This window comes from Neophocaena asiaeorientalis, unplaced genomic scaffold (genome assembly GCF_003031525.2).
Source record: "Neophocaena asiaeorientalis asiaeorientalis breed wild unplaced genomic scaffold, Neophocaena_asiaeorientalis_V1.1 scaffold1051, whole genome shotgun sequence".
NCBI classification, from domain to species: domain Eukaryota; kingdom Metazoa; phylum Chordata; class Mammalia; order Artiodactyla; family Phocoenidae; genus Neophocaena; species Neophocaena asiaeorientalis.
This window is the reverse complement of record NW_020172689.1, coordinates 32,953-53,158: the sequence shown is the minus strand read 5'-3', so window position 1 is coordinate 53,158 and position 20,206 is coordinate 32,953. Positions and strand designations below refer to the sequence as shown.

Here is a 20,206-nt window from a genome sequence, read left to right as displayed (position 1 = left end):
CTAGAAAATATAAAGGGAATGTAACAGTGAATGGAGTATTTTATGGGAAATATTGTATAAAGTTCATGAGAAAACTGGAACATTTTAATGAAATGAATGCTTTTCTTGGATACTGTAAACAGTGAAAAGGGACTCAGAAAGAAATACTAAACCTGAAATTACTGACAATATAAGAAAATTTTAAAAGAACTCTTCCTCCGAAATATGTATGGTCCAGAATCTTTAACTCTGAATATTTTATTTCTTCTACATTTTCAAGTATTTGTAAACATAGACAATGTTAGCAATCTTTCTGTACCATTTTCAACATGGTAATACGAGGGCTGGAGAAAAGAATCAGTGCTTGAAAAGGAACCTAAATATTCTTCTACAAAAATGGATTTAAAAACCTAAAGAAAGAAAAACACAGCAACTAAGTCCAGAAGCATGTTAGAAATCATCAAACTGAGCTTATCTAAGGGTTGGATCAGTGTAAAGAAAATTTAAACTATAATATACCAAGTGGTAAAAATTCTCGGATCATATTAATAGATACTGAAAAGGCAGGTGATACAACTCAATATAGGTTATTGAATACAATTCAATTAAGGGAATTTTCAGTAAACTAAGAATAAAATAAATTTGATATATCTCATGATCTATCAATTTTAAAGTGACTCACCAGGGAATTCCCTGGCCATCCAGTGGTTAGGACTCTGAGCTTTCATTGCCAAGGACACGGGTTCGAGCCCTGGTCGGGGAAGTAAGATTCCACAAGCCAGACAGTGCGGCATGCATGGATGCATGCATGCATAAATAAATAAAAATAAAGCGAGTCACCAGATACCGTGGAGGAGCAGCTTTCCCTTCAGGGTGAGGAAGAAGACAAGGGCCCATGTGATTGCCACCGTGATGTTTCCCTGTTCCCATAGGGCCACTACAGTGAGACAAAACAACAATAACATCACACGAGAACATACAAGAAGATCCAAGGCTAAGGAAGGTGTGTTTCAACTATTAAAATATATTCACATTGGTCATCCATGTGGGTAGTAGTATGGGTATTTTGTACTTTTCTTTTTGCCTCTCTGTATTTTCTGTACAGAACTTCTATTCTTTTTTCTATTGTTTTTAAAAATGAGAAAACAAACATTGAGAAATCATAATTCAGAAGAGAAGAGATTTTCTTCTCTTTTCAAATGAGTGGCTTACACTGACAAAAACTCAGCATTTTACTGTCTTCAAGCCTCGTCACATAGTGACTAAGTAAAAGCAGAAGAGAGACATTTGATATATTTATGAAGTTTTAAGGCAAAATAGGCTGAATCAGATTTCTATCTCGCTAACAGGGCTTTGTTCCTTGATGCAAATAATCAGTTTGTTACAGTCTCTGTCTATTCCCCACCCCCCACCCCCAGGATGCCTTTATCTAGTCTAACATCTAGTGATGTTTGTTTCCTAAATTAAGAGAGTCTATCAATAAGCCAGAGATATTTCAGCCCTTAAAAGATGGGAAGTTCATGCCAAGGTAGACCTCCAGAAAGGACTAATGCTTTCCACCATGCATTTAACCAGACAACAACAGAAGAAAGGTAAGGGGAGGATTCCGACTTTTGGGTCAGCAGAGAAAACATTCTTTGGAGGTGGAATTTGGAAAGGACAGCTAATCTGTTTTCCAAACAGATTCTCGTAAATAACTGACAGGAGATGGGCTGCTTCTCTCAAAGTATTAACCCAGATGATGGGGTTAATCATTAAACCTTTTAGGTGGTGGCTTGCTTGTTTGTCTGATATTCTAATCCGGGTCACAGAATGGCTAAGGCAGCTTTAAGCAAAGGGTGGATTTTTTTCCCTCCGTTTGCCTTGTATTTCCCACTCTGAAAGAAAGTTGTGGCTGCTCTTTTTTCTAGTGAGTGCTATTCATGCCGAACTCTGTCAGCCAGGTACGTAAGCCTTGAAACTTCTAAATAGATGAACAGTTTTCTAAATGATTGACAAGTCTCTGCCCGAAAGACTTCTTTATTTTTCTAAATCTGCCATCGTGTCATGGCTTGAAAGTTGATCCTGTGAATGTTTTATAAGTTTGAAATTAAAATTTCAGCCATTTAAGATGATTGCAGTTAAACTTCCAGGAGTATCTGGGGCAGTTTACTTGCAATTCTGTTGATTCGAGTTGCATTAAATATTAGCATCTATCAGGTTCCATTTTGGCAGATTTTATCATCATATAGTGCTCTCTCTCTCTCTTTTCGCTCTCTGGCAGGTGCAGAAAATGCTTTTAAAGTGAGACTTAGTCTCAGAACAGCTCTGGGAGATAAAACAGTAAGTGAAGAAACTTGTATGTTCCTTTAAAATTTTGTTTGCTGATAACACTGCTTTCTCTTCATAGTTATCTTAAACTTGTATAGATTGCTTCTAAAGACCTGAAATCTGATATTTTCTTAAAGCAAAAAAGATTGTAGTGAAATAGAAATTGTTACTAAAGTGATTTTGCCTGAAGTATTTAATCTGCAGTGGAAAATGTGCTGGAAAATATGTGAAGTTCTCTGCTGTCCCAAACAATTTTGCAAGCCTGCACGTTTCAGCCTAGCAGAGTGGAACAGAGGGGCCTGAGTCAGGCTCTCAGGTGTGGGCTGGGCTCTGCTTCTCACCGTTGTGGTCATTTGAACTTTGTCAGTGACTTTTCTCATCATTGAGAGGAGGGCACGTTTCACCCGCATGAGATCTTTCATAGCACAAAACATTCCAATTCTCAGGTGAGGTTTCATCAGTTCTTCTCAGATATCAAAGTAGTAACATGAAATATATGCTTATGAAATTAAAGTTAAAAAATACTCATGGGGCTCCGGTAGCTATAGGAGCAGTAAAGACTGTTGAATTAATAAGATGGAGTTGTGTCATTCTAGTTTCGGTTTTCCGCATGCTCTGTGACCATTTTCCCGAATAGAAGGTGATAGCAAGACGCCTCAGGCTAGAGATGATAAAACAGTGCTAAAGATACTTGGAAGGACTCAGTTGGCAGGGCAATCCACCGTTTTGTTCGCTCGCTCCGTGAGTCATAATCATTCTAACCGCCAGCATTCCTTGAGAACTTAGTTTACTTTCTAGCTGGGACCCATCTAATCACTTTGCTCACATCGGCTCATTTAGCCCTCATAACAACCCTTTGAGGAAGGTGGCATGGGTATTCCCATTCTCATGAGGTGGATGAGAAAACTGAGGCGCAGAGACATTACGTGGCCTACTCAAGATGTCAAGTCAGCAAGGGGCAGGGGTCAGGTTTGTACCCAGGCAGTCTGACTGCAGAATCCACCATCTCTGCCAGTGCGTAGGGTTGCTTATCCCAGGATCCTCTGAGGGCAGGCCCCGTGCTGGGTGCTGGGGATGCAGTGCAGCTAAAACCAGGCTTATCCTTGCCCTTGGGGAGCTTATAGTAGTGGAATTGTCACTGCTGTACATCATTAACTTTTGATTTTACACAACTACCAGAGCTTAGCGCTGAGCAAAAGCATTCTCTTTGAGTTGGAAACTCTCCTGAATGTTTACCTGTGGAGGTGAGAGTCTAATGAGGCCAGTCTTGGAAGGGTGTCCTTTGTTCACCGAGATAGAACGGAGTGATGTTTGTTTCCTAAATTAAGAGAGTCTATCAATAAGCCAGAGATATTTCAGCCCTTAAAAGATGGGAAGTTCATGCCAAGGTAGACCTCCAGAAAGGACTAATGCTTTCCACCGTGCATTTAACCAGACAACAACAGAAGAGAGGTGGGGGGGAGGATTCTGACTTTTGGGTCAGCAGAGAAAATATTCGTTGGAGGTAGAATTTGGAAAGGACAGCTAATCTGTCTTCCAAACAGATTTTCATAAATAACTGACAGGAGATGGACTGCTTCTCTCAAAGTATTAACCCAGATGATGGGGGTTAATCATTAAACCTTTTAGGTGGTGGCTTGCTTGTTTGTCTGATATTCTAATCCGGGTCACAGAATGGCTAAGGCAGCTTTTAAGTGAAGGGTGGATTTTTTTTCCCTCCGTTTGCCTTGTGTTTCCCACTTTGAAAGAATGTTGTGGCTGCTCCTTTTTCTAGTGAGTGCTATTCAAGCCAGGTACGTAGTAAGCCTTGAAATTTCAAAATAGATGAACAGTTTTCTAAATGATTGACAAGTCTCTGCCTGAAAGACTTCTTTATTTTTCTAAATCTGCCGTCGTGTCATAGCTTGAAAGTTGAGCCTGTGAATGTTTTATGCCTTTGAAATTAAAATTTCAGCCATTTAAGATGATTGCAGTTAAACTTCCAGGAGTATCTGGGGCAGTTTACTTGCAATTCTGTTGATTCGAGTTGCATTAAATATTAGGATCTATCAGGTTCCATTTTGGCAGATTTTATCATCATATAGTGCTCTCTGTCTTTTCTCTCTCTGGCAGATGCAGAAAATGCTTTTAAAGTGAGACTTAGTCTCAGAACAGCTCTGGGAGATAAAGCAGTAAGTGAAGAAACTTGTATGTTCCTTTAAAATTTTGTTTGCTGATAACACTGCTTTCTCTCCATGGTTATCTTAAACTTGTATAGATCGCTTCTAAAGACCTGAAATCTGATATTTTCTTAAAGCAAAAAAGATTGTAGTGAAATAGAAATTGTTAGTAAAGTGATTTTGCCTGAAGTATTTAATCTGCAGTGTATGCTGGAAAATATGTGAAGTTCTGTGCTGCCCCAAACAATTTTGCAAGCCTGCACGTTTCAGCCTAGCAGAGTGGAACAGAGGGGCCTGAGTCAGGCTCTCAGGTGTGGGCTGGGCTCTGCTTCTCACCGTTGTGGTCATTTGAACTTTGTCAGTGACTTTTCTCATCATTGAAAGGAGGGCACATTTCACCCACATGAGATCTTTCATAGCACAAAACATTCCAATTCTCAGGTGAGGTTTCATCAGTTCTTCTCAGATATCAAAGTAGTAACATGAAATATATGCTTATGAAATTAAAGTTAAAAAATACTCATGGGGCTCCGGTAGCTATAGGAGCAGTAAAGACTGTTGAATTAATAAGATGGAGTTGTGTCATTCTAGTTTCGGTTTTCCGCATGCTCTGTGACCATTTTCCCGAATAGAAGGTGATAGCAAGACGCCTCAGGCTAGAGATGATAAAACAGTGCTAAAGATACTTGGAAGGACTCAGTTGGCAGGGCAATCCACCGTTTTGTTCGCTCGCTCCGTGAGTAATAATCATTCTAACCGCCAGCATTCCTTGAGAACTTAGTTTACTTTCTAGCTGGGACCCATCTAATCACTTTGCTCACATCGGCTCATTTAGCCCTCATAACAACCCTTTGAGGAAGGTGGCCTGGGTATTCCCATTCTCATGAGGTGGATGAGAAAACTGAGGCGCAGAGACATTACGTGGCCTACTCAAGATGTCAAGTCAGCAAGGGGCAGGGGTCAGGTTTGTACCCAGGCAGTCTGACTGCAGAATCCACCATCTCTGCCAGTGTGTAGGGTTGCTTATCCCAGGATCCTCTGAGGGCAGGCCCCGTGCTGGGTGCTGGGGATGCAGTGCAGCTAAAACCAGGCTTATCCTTGCCCTTAGGGAGCTTATAGTAGTGGAATTGGTTGAATGTTAATGAACCAAATGCAAGTGTGTAATCTTGACAAGCATTACAGGGAGGAGAATTACATAAGGGCTTTGGCCTCACGAGGGGCCGCAGGAACTGGCATTTGCTGTGAGGTCTAAAGCATGAGTAAAAGTGCACCAGGGGATGAAAGGAAAGAGGGTGGAGGGATCAGCACATGCAAAGGCTTATTATAGGAAAGAACTTGGGGAGAGTGAAGGGTGGAAGGAGGGCAAGGTGCCTGGAAGTGGAGCAGTGGGGAGGACCATAGCACATGATGAGTTTCGAGCAGAAGGAAGGGTCAGGCCAAAGAATGTGTGGGCTGTGTTGAGGAGTTTTGATGTTATATATATATATTTTTTTAAATTAATGTATCTCTCTGTTTATTTATTTATTTTTGGCTGCGTTGGGTCTTTGTTGTTGTGCACGGGCTTTCCTCTAGTTGCAGCGAAGAGGAGCTACTCTCTGTTGCTACACACGGGCTTCTCATTGCGGTAGCTTCTCTTGTTGCAGAACACAGGCTCTAGGCATGCAGACTTCCATAGTTGTGGCACATGGGCTCTAGAACGCAGGCTCAGTAGTTGTGGCTCACAGGCTCTAGAGCGCAGCTTCAGTAGTTGTGGCGCATGGGCTTAGTTGCTCCATGGCATGTGGGGTCTTCCCGGACCAGGGCTTGAACCCATGTCCTCTGCATTGCCAGGCGGACTGCTCACCACTGCACCATCAGGGAAGTCGTTGATATTATCTATAAAGCGACGAGGAGTTTCGTGGAAGGGGCGTCATGACAGAATTTGTGTCTACAGGACACTTTGGCCACAGTGTGGAAGAGAGAGTCCAGGCACATGGAGTAGAGAGGAGGACCCAGTTGGGAAGCAGGTGGAGTAGTGCAGGTGGGAGATGATAGCTATTTGGAGTATGGTGTGTTGGTGGAGAGAGGGGGCAGGGAAGGGATTTCAGAGCCATGGGGATGGGATGACAAGGAAGAGAGGACAACGGCTCAAGGATAAGCTTTTGTTTCTAATTATGCAACTGGTTGCATGATGGCCCATTTATGAGTCAGGGAACCAAGAATCAACAAGAAAACCATGGCTTTAATTTTGGACTTACTGAGTTTGAGATATTATTGACAAACAGGCAAGGACAGAGCTGGCTTGAGATACACGTTCTTGTGTCACCTGCACTGAGGTGGTAATGACAGTGCTGAGGGAGAAAGCAGAGGGTGGCAAGAGGAGAGGGTCTAGCCTTGAGCTTAGCGATTCTCGAAAGCTTAAAGCCCTTGTAGAAGAGGGTGAACCTGCAAAGGAGGCAGAGGGGCAGGAGGACAACCAGGACGATGCTGTATCACGAAAGGGAAGAGAGTGCTTTTGGATAAAGGGACTGTTCAAGAGCATCAAATGTGCTGTTGAGAGGCCAAGTGAGGTGTGACTGAAAACCGCTCATTGGGTCATTGGTAACGTGAGAGAGCTGCTTTGTGGAGTGGAGGGATTGGAAGGCAGATGGTGGAGGAGATTAAGAATAAGTGGGCAGTGGGGCTTCCCTGGTGGCGCAGTGGTTAAGAATCTGCCTGCCGATGCAGGGCAACACTGGTTTGAGCCCTGGTCCGGGAAGATCCCACATGATGCGGAGCAGCTAAGCCCGTGGGCCACAACTACTGAGCCTGCGCTCTAGAGCCCGCGAGCCACAGCTACTGAAGCCCATGTGCCACAACTACTGAGCCCGCGTGCCTAGAGCCCGTGCTCCGCAACAAGAGAAGCCACCGCAATGAGAGGCCCGCTCACCGCAACGAAGAGTAGCCCCTGCTCGCCGCAACTAGAGAAAAGCCCACGCACAACAACGAAGACCCAACACAGCCACAAATAACTAAAATAAATAAATTTATATTAAAAGAAAAGAGTAAGTGGGCAGTGACCATGTAAAGACAGAAGGATGGACAACTCCTTTGGGAATTTTGGCTCTGGAGGGCAGGAGAGAGACAGCAATGGGTAGAAGAAGGAGGACTGAAAAAAGTGATTTAGTTTTGCTGTTGTTTTAATGGGAGAGAGTTGAGCATGGTTCAGAGTCAATGGACAGCCTCCAGTCAGCACTGAATGCACAGAAGAGGGGGGAAAACTGTATTGTTTAGATCCTGGGAAGGGCCGAATGGAAGCGTTCCTAATAGAGGTGGACAGAACAGCCGTTGACAGGAGGAGAAGCACCACATCTGGCCCTTCGGGGGAGGATGTGGGTAAGACATGTGCCTATGGGGGAAGTTTTGTACTTGGTGTCAGGAGGGCGGGGGAGTGTAAGTGGATGACTCGAGATGTATCAGTAACTTATAAAACAAGAGTGCCTAGTGAGAGTGAGGTTTGAGGGAAGCACTGAGATTTGGGGAGGCCTGAAGGAGCTTTGAAATAGTCATTGTGAACCACGAGAGAGAGAAAACTGATGGAGAATCCTAAGGGGATCCTGGGCAATCTGGGAGTAGGTCATCGTTAGTTTAGAGTTAAGCTGCAGGACCTGTTTTGTGATTTTCTCCAGTTACACTTCATTACCACCTAAAATGTGGGGTCAGCCACTTCAGTTTGCTAGGGCTGCTGAAACACGGTACCACAGATTGAGTGGCTTAAACAACAGAAATTTGTTTTCTCTCGTTCTGGAGGCTGGAAGTCCAAGATCAAGGTGTCAGCGGGGTCGGTTCCTTTTGAGTTCTGTGAGGGAGGGATGTATTCCAGGCCTCTCCCCTTGGCTTCTAGATGGCTGTCTTCTCCCTGTGTCTACACGTCTTCCCTCTGTATGAGTCTGTGACAAATTTCCTGTTCTTTCAAGGACACCCGTCATATTGAATTAGGGCCCACCCTAGTGATCTGATTGTAACCTGATCACCTCTGTAAAGACACTATCTCCATATATGGTTCCATTCTGAGGTACTGGGGGGTTAGGATTTTAACATATGAATTTCTTTGTAAGGGGGTACAATTCAGCCCATAATACACACATACACTCAAGTTTTCAGCTAAGAATATAAAAAGTAAAATTGTACCAGAGTTAATAAAGGGAAGAAAGCTGAGAAGGGGAGTCAGTTTATGAGGGAAAGGTGAAAGGGAAGAAGGGAATCAACTGTTTACATCCAGGATGAGATGTGCAAATGACCTATTTGTTGACTGGCTACTAATACTGCAGATTTGGAAGAAGACAATGCAATGGGAAACACACCACAGTGATAGAATAGCCGGGAAACTCTATCCTGAACATTATGGTGACATGATTTATCATGGTCTCCAGTCTTTATTGTATGAGGAAGATGAGAGAGAGACGCAGACAGACAGACACACACACACCAACACCAGTGTGGCCACAGTTAGAACCCAGTGGACCAATTTTTACCCGATGCCTTTTCACTTTACCTTCGGTTTTACTTCTGTTTTACTTCACTTTACCTTTGGTTTTACTTCTCTTTTACTTCTCTTTCAGTACGCCAGGGATAAAAATGAAGAATAACTCTTCAAAGCAGTGGTGGCTTTCTCCATGAGAAGAGTTCCCAACAGAGAAGCAACTGAGTAAGTAAGCAATGAAAAGTCTAAATTGATTGTTTGCAAGTATTATTTGAGCTAGGACATTAATTCAAAACTCAATCTTGAAAATAAAGTATACATCTAATTTTTAAGGGACCCACATTTTAATTCAATATTAAAAAGAACCTTTATAATCTATCTCAGCTTATAGTTCATATCATGTTCTAACAATGCTTTTCATTCAATAGGCACTATGAAGATAAATATAAAAATTTGTAGTTACATGTCATAAGCTTTCTACATTTCTCTCTCTATATATATATATTATATATTATAAGTTGAAGTTATATAATTTGAAGATGAAGATGCTGACAAGGTAGGTTTCATTCTGAGGCCTCTTCTTTCAGCTTGTAGGCAACACCAAATCTTTGTATGCTCACATGACTTCTTCTTTGTTGAGGGGGAAGAGGCAGGGGAGAGAGTGAGCATTCTGGTGCATTTTTGGATGAGGGAGCTAATCCTCTCTATCAGGGCTCCACCATTATGACCTCATTTAACTGTAATTATCTCCTTATAGGCCCTATCTGCAAATATTAATACATTCACATTAGGGGTTAGGACTTCAACATATGAACTTCGTGGGGGGGCAAGGGGATAAGTGCATAGCACTCATTTTGAAAATAACTTACATATGTATAGGTTCTTCGCACCGTTGGTATCTATCATAGCACCTTGTTTATTTTCTTCAAAGCCCTAGTACAACTTTTAACAGTTTTACATTTGAATCTGTTCTTCCGAAGGATTCTTCCCTATTTGTGGTGTGTCCTTCCATCTCCATTTGTGATTCGGGTAACACTCCTGGTTTCTCTCTACTCCCTTACTTCACTCTTCCCCCGAAGGATTCTTCCCTATTTGTGGTGTGTCCTTCCATCTCCATTTGTGATTCGGGTAACACTCCTGGTTTCTCTCTACTCCCTTACTTCACTCTTCCCTTGAGAGGTGAAATGACTGATTTGATTGGTGGGCTGGAAGGATAAACTGGGCATGGGTTCGCTTCTCTTGAGGAGCCGGCCTTCCCTCAGCACGCATTTTTCTGTGCTGCCCCCCACACTAAGTACAGAATCAGGGCCCTGCCTGGGCAGCTTACACACCCACACGGCTGTCCGTGCTGTCTGTAGCTGTAGACTGTTTAGATTGGTAGGTACCAGATCATAAGGTGTTAAGTATCTTGCATATTACACCAGAATATGGTGATACCTGCCTCAGTTCAGCTCTTCCTGGGTCACTGTAGATGAATTTATCTCATCGCAGGATATTTTTAAAATTAGGAAGGAAATTTGCCTGCTGATAAAAGTCATATCCTCCAACACAGCCTTTTATTTTGGTCTCCTGTCTGCTTCATTCTTTTGTCTTAATTTTACCGAGAACTTGGCAAAGAGTGTTTCTATTGATTGTCTTCCTCAGACCCACAATGTATTATGCATGGGCTGTGAATATAAGGGATAAAACAGAAGAGAAAACTTGGGAGCAGCAAAATAAATATATGTTATGTGGATTTATGTGTACACAAACACACCACATATATACACAGCACACATATGCATTTTAAGATACTTAATGTATTCACATGATGCAAAATATTAAAAGAAGGAGGTGTGAGGTAAAACAAAATGATGCCCTACGTGAACTTCACTCCTGTTTTATAGATTTTTAGGAAAGATATATTTGCCTTTATCTTATGCCTTTAAACGGAAGCACTCTTTCCAAAACAATTTATAATAACCTTTGAAAAATTAAAATGAGAAGATTGCCTTCCAAAAAATAAAAAAGGAAAAATATAAGGTGTAGAGGGACCCCATGTACAACATTGGTGGGGACGTAAATTGTACAGCCACTGTGGAAAACAGTATGGAGGTTTCTCAAAAAACTAAACATAGAACTACCATATGACCCTGCCCGCAATTCCATTCCTGGGTATATATCAGAGAAAAAGAAAAACCCTAACTCAAAAAGATACATACACTCCAATGTACACAGCAGTGTTATTTACAATAACCAAGACAGGGAAGCCACCTAAGTGTCCATCAACAGAAGGACGGATAAAGAAGATGTGGTGTACACACACACACACACACAGACACACACACACACAGACACATCCACGTATATACATATACATACAATGGAATACTACTCAACCGAAAAAAAGAATGAAAATTTGCCATTTGCAAAAACACGGATGGACTTGGGAGGCTATTATGCTTAGTGAAATAATACGACAACTACTGTATGTTATCACTTATATGTGGAATCTAAAAAATAAAGTAGTGAGTATAACGAAAAGAAACACTCTCGGATATAGAGAACAAGCTAGTGGTTCCCGCTGGGGAGAGGAAAGGGGGAGGGGCAAGATAGGGATAGGGGGTTAAGAGGTACAAACTACTATATATAAAATAAATAAGCTACAAGGATATATTGTACAGCACAGAGAATATCCCAGTAGTTTATAATAGTTATAAATGGAGTTATAGCCTTTAAAGTTGTGAATCACTGTGTTGTACACCTGAAACTTATATAATATTGTACATAAAAACTATACCTGAAAAATATAAGGAAAACAGCCGCTGGTCATCTCACAATGCTAGCCCCTCAACTAGTCTCTTTTTATCTTATTGTCATTTTTCATCAACAGATTTTATACACCACTGTGTTCATTGTATCATTACTTCCTCTTAGTACCTAAATTTTGCCTTGTAAATGACTATGTTATATAACATTTCCATTCTTAGGAAAAGTTAATATGTAACATTTCAGATTCGTTTTGAGGAATTCACTTTGGGAATTTGATTTTTCGGAACCCAGACATTGTAAGAGTCTGTGAATATGTAATCTGGTTTATTTGCAAAGGTGTTTTAATTGGAACGGGGTGCATAGGCTCTATAGAGGCTTTTGTTGCCAATGTCAGTTGAAAAATTGAAAAGAGCAAACTTAGATTGGGGTCAACAAATTGTTTTCCTGTAAATGCTCAGGCAGCTTGAGTCCCAGCAGTACCGCTCTCAGGGGGCTGAGGGATGAGGGCTGCCTCATGAATCGGGATGTGTTTAAGATGCAGTACAAGTGCTGCCCCCTAACGGTGGCTGCTTCTTTACATGAGCAGGTTTCCCCTCTGGGAAAGGGAAAGGGCACCACACGACGCAAGATGAATTGAAAACAACTTCCCGGACAGGCTGCCTCTCCCAAGTGTGGTGGGTAATAGAAAGGCACCACTAGCTTGGCAAATGGATCTGATTTTAAATGTGCTTTTCCGAGGTCTTTTGGTGCCAGTGAGGCAGAGTGGATTCTAGAAGGTGGGAAGTATGCCTGTTAGGATGGCTTTAGGGATTCAAATCTTGAACATTGGCCGGTTTTTTAAATCGTTTTTTTCCCTATCCTATCACTGCTTATTTCTATGGATAGTGCAGAAAACTTACAGCTACTGAGATGCACTGGGTGGAAGATGTAAAGAGTAACTCACTAAACACAGTCAAATAATGAACAGAGTAATGAAGACTCTTCGTCCCACCTTTCACTCAGTCCCAACTATGGTATCTCATATCAAGCACGATCACCTCCAGTGATACAGGGCTCAGTGTCTCCTCTGCATATTTGGGAACATACTACTAGCCTACCCTTGACCCAGTATAAGCTGGATTGACACTGCTGAGGGTGTTCTTCCTAAAGTGAGGTCCTGGCCACATCCATAAAGGACTTGCAGGAGAGCTGAAAGGGTCCAGTTACTGTGACCCCAAGCGGTCAGTGGAAGAGAAGGTCGAGGGTCTGAGAGGCAGAGGGCGAGGTCCTGCAGAGCCGGTGCGGTGTGTCAACGGCCTTCCCCGCAGGACAGCGGCGGGGATGGGTCCCGGTGCATGTGCACCATGCAGCTCGCTGGGAGCTGACAGCTGGGTGGCCCCCTTGCATGTTCCCCTCTCCACCACAGGTCAGGCAGAGCTGCTAGTAGAGAGAGGAGTTGTCTGCAAGAGGAGAGAGGGGCACATCACTCCCCAGCTTGCAGACATTCCCAGGGCCACTTCCAGCTGCCACCAGAGTATCAGCACCTGGCGCGTGAGCCACCGTGATGGTGTCCCCAGCCACTGCAACTGTCTTGTGTGTGGAACAGAAACTGGCGCCTGCCTCTTAGCTGGAGAAGTCTGAAGGCAAAGGCTGGCTTGAACCTCCATGGCTGGGTGAGAGAGGGCGGCTTTGCCAACAGCCTGCACTGGGACGGCTGCCCGCCCGGGGCCAAGCAGAGGCCTCCAGAGGGAGCTGCACGAGTTGCTGCCTGTGGGGCCCGAGATCCAAGTGCAGGGCAAAGGGAAGGCGGCAGAGCGGGCAGGGAGGGGCGAGATGGAAGCCTTCGGCCCTGGCTAGAGTGCGTCGTCCTTGTCAGGGGACGGGGCAGTGCACAGGTCCCCAGACGGTCTCCTGAGGCCCCCTGGGTGCACTCTGTGTGGAGAACGCTAGGACCCGCCCCGGCAGGGTCCACCAGTGGCCAGAGGGCAGCACAAGGAGCCTGGCTAGGGAAAAAGAAGCTTACCTTTTTCTCTTCTGTCAGATCCCCGTGCTCTCCCATCTCCCTTTTCCATCCCCCAGTGAGCGGGACTAAGGGGAGTTAAGGGGCGAAGTGCAGGAGGGGTGGAGCCAGGAGAGTAGAAGAACAGAGCAGGCAGCTGAGGCCAGCACGGCGGGGGCGAGGGAAGCCCTGTGTTAGGGGCGGGAAGACAGTTCGTCTAGGTTTTGATCAGAGCAGACCGGCCTGAGCTCTTTAAGGGCCAGAAGTGACAGGCAAGCTCCATCGCGCCTTGTCGAGATGCTGTCAGGGAGTGAGGGAGAGAAAGAGCTGACAGAGCGCCCAAGGCAGTGGTGTGAGATGCAGAAGCCTCTTCTTCACGGCACTACCCTGAGGCCGCCAGTGCCCTACACTGCTGGATGGGGGCCAGAGAATTAAGTAACTTCTGTTGGTAGCCTGCTGTGTAGGCTGCTAGGTAAATGATGTAAATGATGGGTAAATCGTAGAAACAGTGAGTAAAAACAGTGGAGCTCATTACTGCGTTCTGTTAGTTCATTCATCCATCTATTCGTATCACAGTCACTGAGCGCCCACACGGGCCACACTTCAGGAATACAGGGCCGCACAGTGCAGGGTGGACTTGGGCCTTGGCCTCGTGGCCCAGGGCCCAGAGAAGTCTTGTGATGCAGATGGACAGAGTGTTTGATAGGCTCCCAGGGAACGCTCAGCTGATAAAATTGAAAACGGTGCTCAAAGCTTGGAGACTATGAAGCTCTACTGTGGGTAGAAATTAGAGCCCCTCCTGACAAAGACTGTGGACAAACCACGTGGAATCCAGAAGCCCCGTGCCCTGCCCTCTGTCCTGGGTCTGTTCTCCGACGGAGCATGGCGTCTTGTGAGCAGATTCGGGCATCTCGGGAGTTTTGGCTCCCACTTTGGTTTTAATCTTCTGGTGAGCTCACACCGTGACCTTGATCTTCAAGCGTCTTAATAGCACTAAACTCCTAGACCCGGCACTCATGGGCAAGGTCGTGCAATCTAAATGCCCCTGCAGTAGAACTCTTTTCCTAACCCTCCCTAACCATAGTGGCTAATCATTGTTAGCTCTTGGTAAACGTCTGTGAGTGAATGAAGCATGCTTAACGTCCTGGCTCTTAAACCAGGGCCCCGTCTCCTGGGCTGCAGTGGACACAAGCAGACGGTGTCCCACCCACCATTTCTCCCTCGTGTTGCACCTGAGTCCCCTGGGCGGATACTCCCACGGTGAAGGTGGCGGGAATGGCCACAGTAGAAGGAGCTCCCCGCCGCCTGCATTTTATCTCTTGTTGGACCTCAGTGTCTTACTCTTGCGGTAGCCAGGACATCCGTTAATTTCCCAAAGGATCATCCAGACAAGGAGGAAGCCCCAGCCCACGGGGGTGTCTCCATCGTCCTATGCAGCCTCTGCCTTGCAGCTGGCTCCAGAAGCAGGGGTGTGCTTTCCCCTGGCCCTTTCCCCACAAGCTCGCTACTTTGGGAAGTGGGTTTACTCATTACCAGTTCAACTGCCTAGATCAGAACAAAATGTAAACACATCTCTGTAGTTCTGTTTCTATAGTTGATATTTGTAGAGCAGAAGCTTACTGTTTTGTGTGCTTAAAATCTTTGACTTACTATTCCTGGCTAAACCATCATGTAGGAGGGATACTTACTACTCTTCTACTGAGGAAGACCCTAAGCAGTTAACCGTACCCTCACTGACACACGAAGGTCTCAGGCCCTTTCTAGTAACTCACGCAGAATGCAGTGCCCTGTCTCATGTCTAGCAAATGGCAGGTAGTAAACTTCAGAATAAACGCTTGATTTATAGAGTTTCAGCCCAGGATGTTTTGTATGTAACAGTAACTGTCTCCATTGAAAATGTTGAGTTTAATATTTTCAGCTCAGGCCTAGCGTTCCCTTTCTGAGTAACATGATGTAGGGCACGGAATGGATTTCTTCCTCTGCCTAATTATTCAAGGATAAGCCTTGTGATCTAAGAACGAACGACATGCTCTTGTATCCAGGGCAAGGGGATTAACGGTCTCGTGCCTGTTAAACAGCAGCCCAGCTCCTATTTAGCAGAAACAAGAGCCCGATTCTTCCCACCCTAGTTGGCCCTGTCTGGCGCCACTGATGAGGAGTGGCAGTGGAGCCAGTTCTGAGACAGTTACCGTCAGACCAGGGCTCCCCACACTTGAGGAATGGGAGTGGCCCTTTCTACCCTTTTAGTGATTTGCTGACAGGAGCGACTGTATATGTGTAAATACTACAGCTTTGTGAAGCAGTCGGACAAAATTATTGTTCCAGTGAATACAAAGAGTTCCATCAGACCCATCTATATTTACAGATCTTGAAAGTGTAGGTTTGCTGTTTAGCTGTGCTAATGCCATTTCAGTCATTTATTTATTTATTATTTTTATTGAGGTGCAATGGACAGATCACATTATATTAGCTGCGGGTATACGGCATAATGATTGGATATTTGTGTGTATTGTGAAATGATCACCTCAGTAAGTCTAGTTAACATCCGTCACCGTGCATTGTGATGTAATCTTCCTCCTTGTGATGAGAACTTTGTAAGATTTAGGCATTTCAGTTTATTCATTACATCAAAACATACTTTAAAAGACACGTTTAGTTCAGTAAGTGCTGTCGGCTGATTAACTTTTCATTTTGTGCAAATCTTAGAGGACATTCAGTGTGGTCACATTTAGAAGAAAGGGCGTGGAAGAAGTCACGCTGGTTGGACATAATCTATCACTGGAAGGAATCTGCGTCTTTCGGTCGCCGAGTAAATTATCTGCCGAAACCTGTGAAATCACTCTTCGTGTTACTCCCTTTAGCACCCACTTCCCTTACATGTACACTTCCTCTGGGCTACCTCTATACGCACTATATTCAGGGGTCTTCTTACACTAGAGAGTTGTCTGGGTTACGTTGTCTGAATATTTGTGATTGGGGAAACAAAGTTTTAGGGAAGTACTCTCCCTCCTTTCCTTCCTCCCTTTTCTGTTATTGCCGTGCTGGCCCAGTTTACTTTCTCAGTTACTCTCTCTTGGAGTAATGTAGAAACAGTGAGTAAAAACAGTGGAGCTCATTACTGCGTTCTGTTAGTTCATTCATCCATCTATTCGTATCACAGTCACTGAGCGCCCACACGGGCCACACTTCAGGAATACAGGGCCGCACAGTGCAGGGTGGACTTGGGCCTTGGCCTCGTGGCCCAGGGCCCAGAGAAGTCTTGTGATGCAGATGGACAGAGTGTTTGATAGGCTCCCAGGGAACGCTCAGCTGATAAAATTGAAAACGGTGCTCAAAGCTTGGAGACTATGAAGCTCTACTGTGGGTAGAAATTAGAGCCCCTCCTGACAAAGACTGTGGACAAACCACGTGGAATCCAGAAGCCCCGTGCCCTGCCCTCTGTCCTGGGTCTGTTCTCCGACGGAGCATGCAGCCTTGTGGGCAGATCCGGGCATCTCGGGAGTTTTGGCTCCCACTTTGGTTTTAATCTTCTGGTGAGCTCACACTGTGACCTTGATCTTCAAGCGTCTTTAAGAGCACTAAACTCCTAGACCCGGCACTTATGGGCAGGGCCGTGCAATCTAAATGCCCCTGCAGTAGAACTCTTTTCCTAACCCTCCCTAACCATAGTGGCTAATCCTTGTTAGCTCTTGGTAAACATCTGGGAGTGAATGAAGCATGCTTAACGTCCTGGCTCTTAAACCAGGGCCCCGTCTCCTGGGCTGCAGTGGACACAAGCAGACGGTGTCCCACCCACCATTTCTCCCTCGTGTTGCACCTGAGTCCCCTGGGCGGATACTCCCACGGTGAAGGTGGCGGGAATGGCCACAGTAGAAGGAGCTCCCCGCCGCCTGCATTTTATCTCTTGTTGGACCTCAGTGTCTTACTCTTGCGGTAGCCAGGACATCCGTTAATTTCCCAAAGGATCATCCAGACAAGGAGGAAGCCCCAGCCCACGGGGGTGTCTCCATCGTCCTATGCAGCCTCTGCCTTGCAGCTGGCTCCAGAAGCAGGGGTGTGCTTTCCCCTGGCCCTTTCCCCACAAGCTCGCTACTTTGGGAAGTGGGTTTACTCATTACCAGTTCAACTGCCTGGATCGGAACAAAATGTAAACACATCTCTGTAGTTCTGTTCCTGTAGTTGATATTTGTAGAGCAGAAGCTTACTGTTTTGTGTGCTTAAAATCTTTGACTTACTATTCCTGGCTAAACCATCATGTAGGAGGGATACTTACTACTCTTCTACTGAGGAAGACCCTAAGCAGTTAACCGTACCCTCATTGACACACGAAAGTCTCAAGCCCTTTCTAGTAACTCACGCAGAGTGCAGTGTCTTGTCTCATGTCTAGCAAATGGCAGGTAGTAAACTTCAGAATAAAAGCTTGATTTATAGAGTTTCAGCCCAGGATGTTTTGTATGTAACAGTAACTGTCTCCATTGAAAATGTTGAGTTTAATATTTTCAGCCAGCAATTTTAATGTTTTGGGCATCTTTATTTCTAAGTAGATAACATATTTTCCTGTTATTTGCTGAGGTGCTGTGTTAAAGCCTGAGTTGCCACCCAGTGGAAACACGGAATGAAGGACTTGAATTCGTAGTAAGGGATAGTGGGTTCCATGGTGATGGGGACAGAGGAAGCGCTTGGGCCACAGAGTGTTGATGCAGCTTGTGTGCATTCCTCCTCCTACCTTGGTTTCTTCATAGCACATCTTCCCACCTGTCAGTGTGTACATTTATTTAAATGTTTACCTTCTGCCTCTGCCCCCTTAGAAAGCATGCTCCATTGGAGGGAGAAGGGGCTTTGCTATGTTTACAGCTCATTCTCTGACTCTCTAAAGGGGAAACCTTGAAATTCATGTTTGAACAGTATTTGAAGAGGCTTTAGATGGAAAGAACAATACAGGCAAAGTGTCCAAATGACCATTTACTTCATTTCTGGCCCCCTCTATTATGCCAGCAATACTACTTCTTTAATTTTTTTTTTTGATTTATATAAATGGGTTGTGCTACCCATAATATGCCACTTCCCATCTTTTTCATTTGACAGTGTATTTTTGAGTTATACCTGTTTAAAAAAATGTGTAACCCTAGATCCATAGTTCCCAACTGCGGGTGATTTTTGTCCTTCAGCGAGTGTTTGGCAGTGGCTGGAGACATGTTTGATTGTTTTTACTGGAGGAAGTCCGATGATATCGAGACCACACAGGCCAGGTTTTCTTCTAAACATCCTGCAACGCACAGGGCATCCACATCATAGAATTATCTGGCCCAGACCGAACAATTCAGAAACCCTGGGCTCTTTCTTTCCTTTAATCTGTGGAATAGTAGTCCCTTGATAGCAATACCATATTCACTTTATCCCTTCCCCTGTTGGTGGACATTTAGGTTCTTCCAATTCTCTGCTCTGACAAAGGGGGCTGCGAAGAACATCCTCACCAGTGTGTGTGTGTGTAAGAGTGTTTCTGGTGGCCGCACTGTGTTCTAGGAAACACTTACAAATGCTGCTTCAGAAGGGCTGGACCTGACACCCACAGCAGGCCTGGGATTCCAAATCTCTGCATCATTTCCATCATTTGATATTTTTTAACTTTTCAATTTTTGCCAACCTGAAGATGATAAATGAGTAGCTCATTTTAAAAAACCACATTGTCTGATTGTTAATAAGGCCCAGAACATGAGTCATTCGCACCCCACAGCCTTCTGCAAAGTGGGGGATATGTTTTTGCCAAGCACACACCACTTCATTTTGTTCATCTCTGTGTCTTTGAAAAAGGCACATTTTGGGAGACTGGGCTTGACTGTTTCTGCCAGTAGAGGGCACTGTCCCTCAGTGGCTCTCCACCAGTGTCATTGTGCACCGCCCGTCCCACACCCTCCTCCCCAAACATCTAGCAGGGCTTGGAGACACGTTGTATGTTTACAATATAGATTATCTACTGGTACCTAGAGGATAGAGATCAGGGATTTTGCTAAAACCCTACAATGCAGAGGTCTGCACCCCACAAACAAAGACTTGTCTGGCCCCAACAGAGCCAGGGTGGAGAAACCATCATGTGGATGAAATCCTAATGTTTGAATCTTTGAAAGAAAGACCATGACAATCTCTAGGATAATGAAGCTATTTTAGTATTATTTAAAATAAGAACAACTTTTAAAATGTATGAAGTGGGCAGTAGGGGAGAAGCACGCCTTCCTAAGAAGGGTCTTCTCAGGGGCAAAGGCAGCAAGGGTGGGTGGGCAGGAGGGAGTGCAGGCCTGGGTGTCAGCGGTGCTTCCTTGGGGCGGGCTCTGCAGGTAGGAGAGGTGGCTCCGGGGCTTGGCAGTTCCTGGTTGGAGTGGAGGGAGCTGGCCTGGCCGTCCGTGCCAGTGACTCAGGCAGGGGTAGGCCAGGGATCAGCTGGGTAAAAGAAATGTGGGTTTGAGTGTCCGGAGGAGGTGGCCTTGGCTCTCAGGACTCAAGGGGGACGTCAGGCTGCAGGAGGCCCAGGCCTGGGAGTGCTGATCCGCCCCCATCTCTCCAGCGAGACTCTGTGACTGTGCCCTGGGCGGG

General features: G+C 44.9%; 1 long non-coding RNA gene across 1 annotated transcript in view; it reads left to right on the top strand.

Moving 5' to 3' along the window:
- Positions 1 to 1,801: 1,801 nt before the first annotated feature.
- LOC112396264 (uncharacterized) overlaps positions 1,802 to 20,206 on the top strand; it is a 21,590-nt gene continuing 3,185 nt past the window's right edge. The window contains exons 1-3 of the long non-coding RNA XR_003002535.1: positions 1,802 to 1,922; positions 2,243 to 2,301; positions 9,029 to 9,114. This is a non-coding gene — a long non-coding RNA (uncharacterized LOC112396264). The remainder of the gene's footprint in view (positions 1,923 to 2,242; positions 2,302 to 9,028; positions 9,115 to 20,206) is intronic.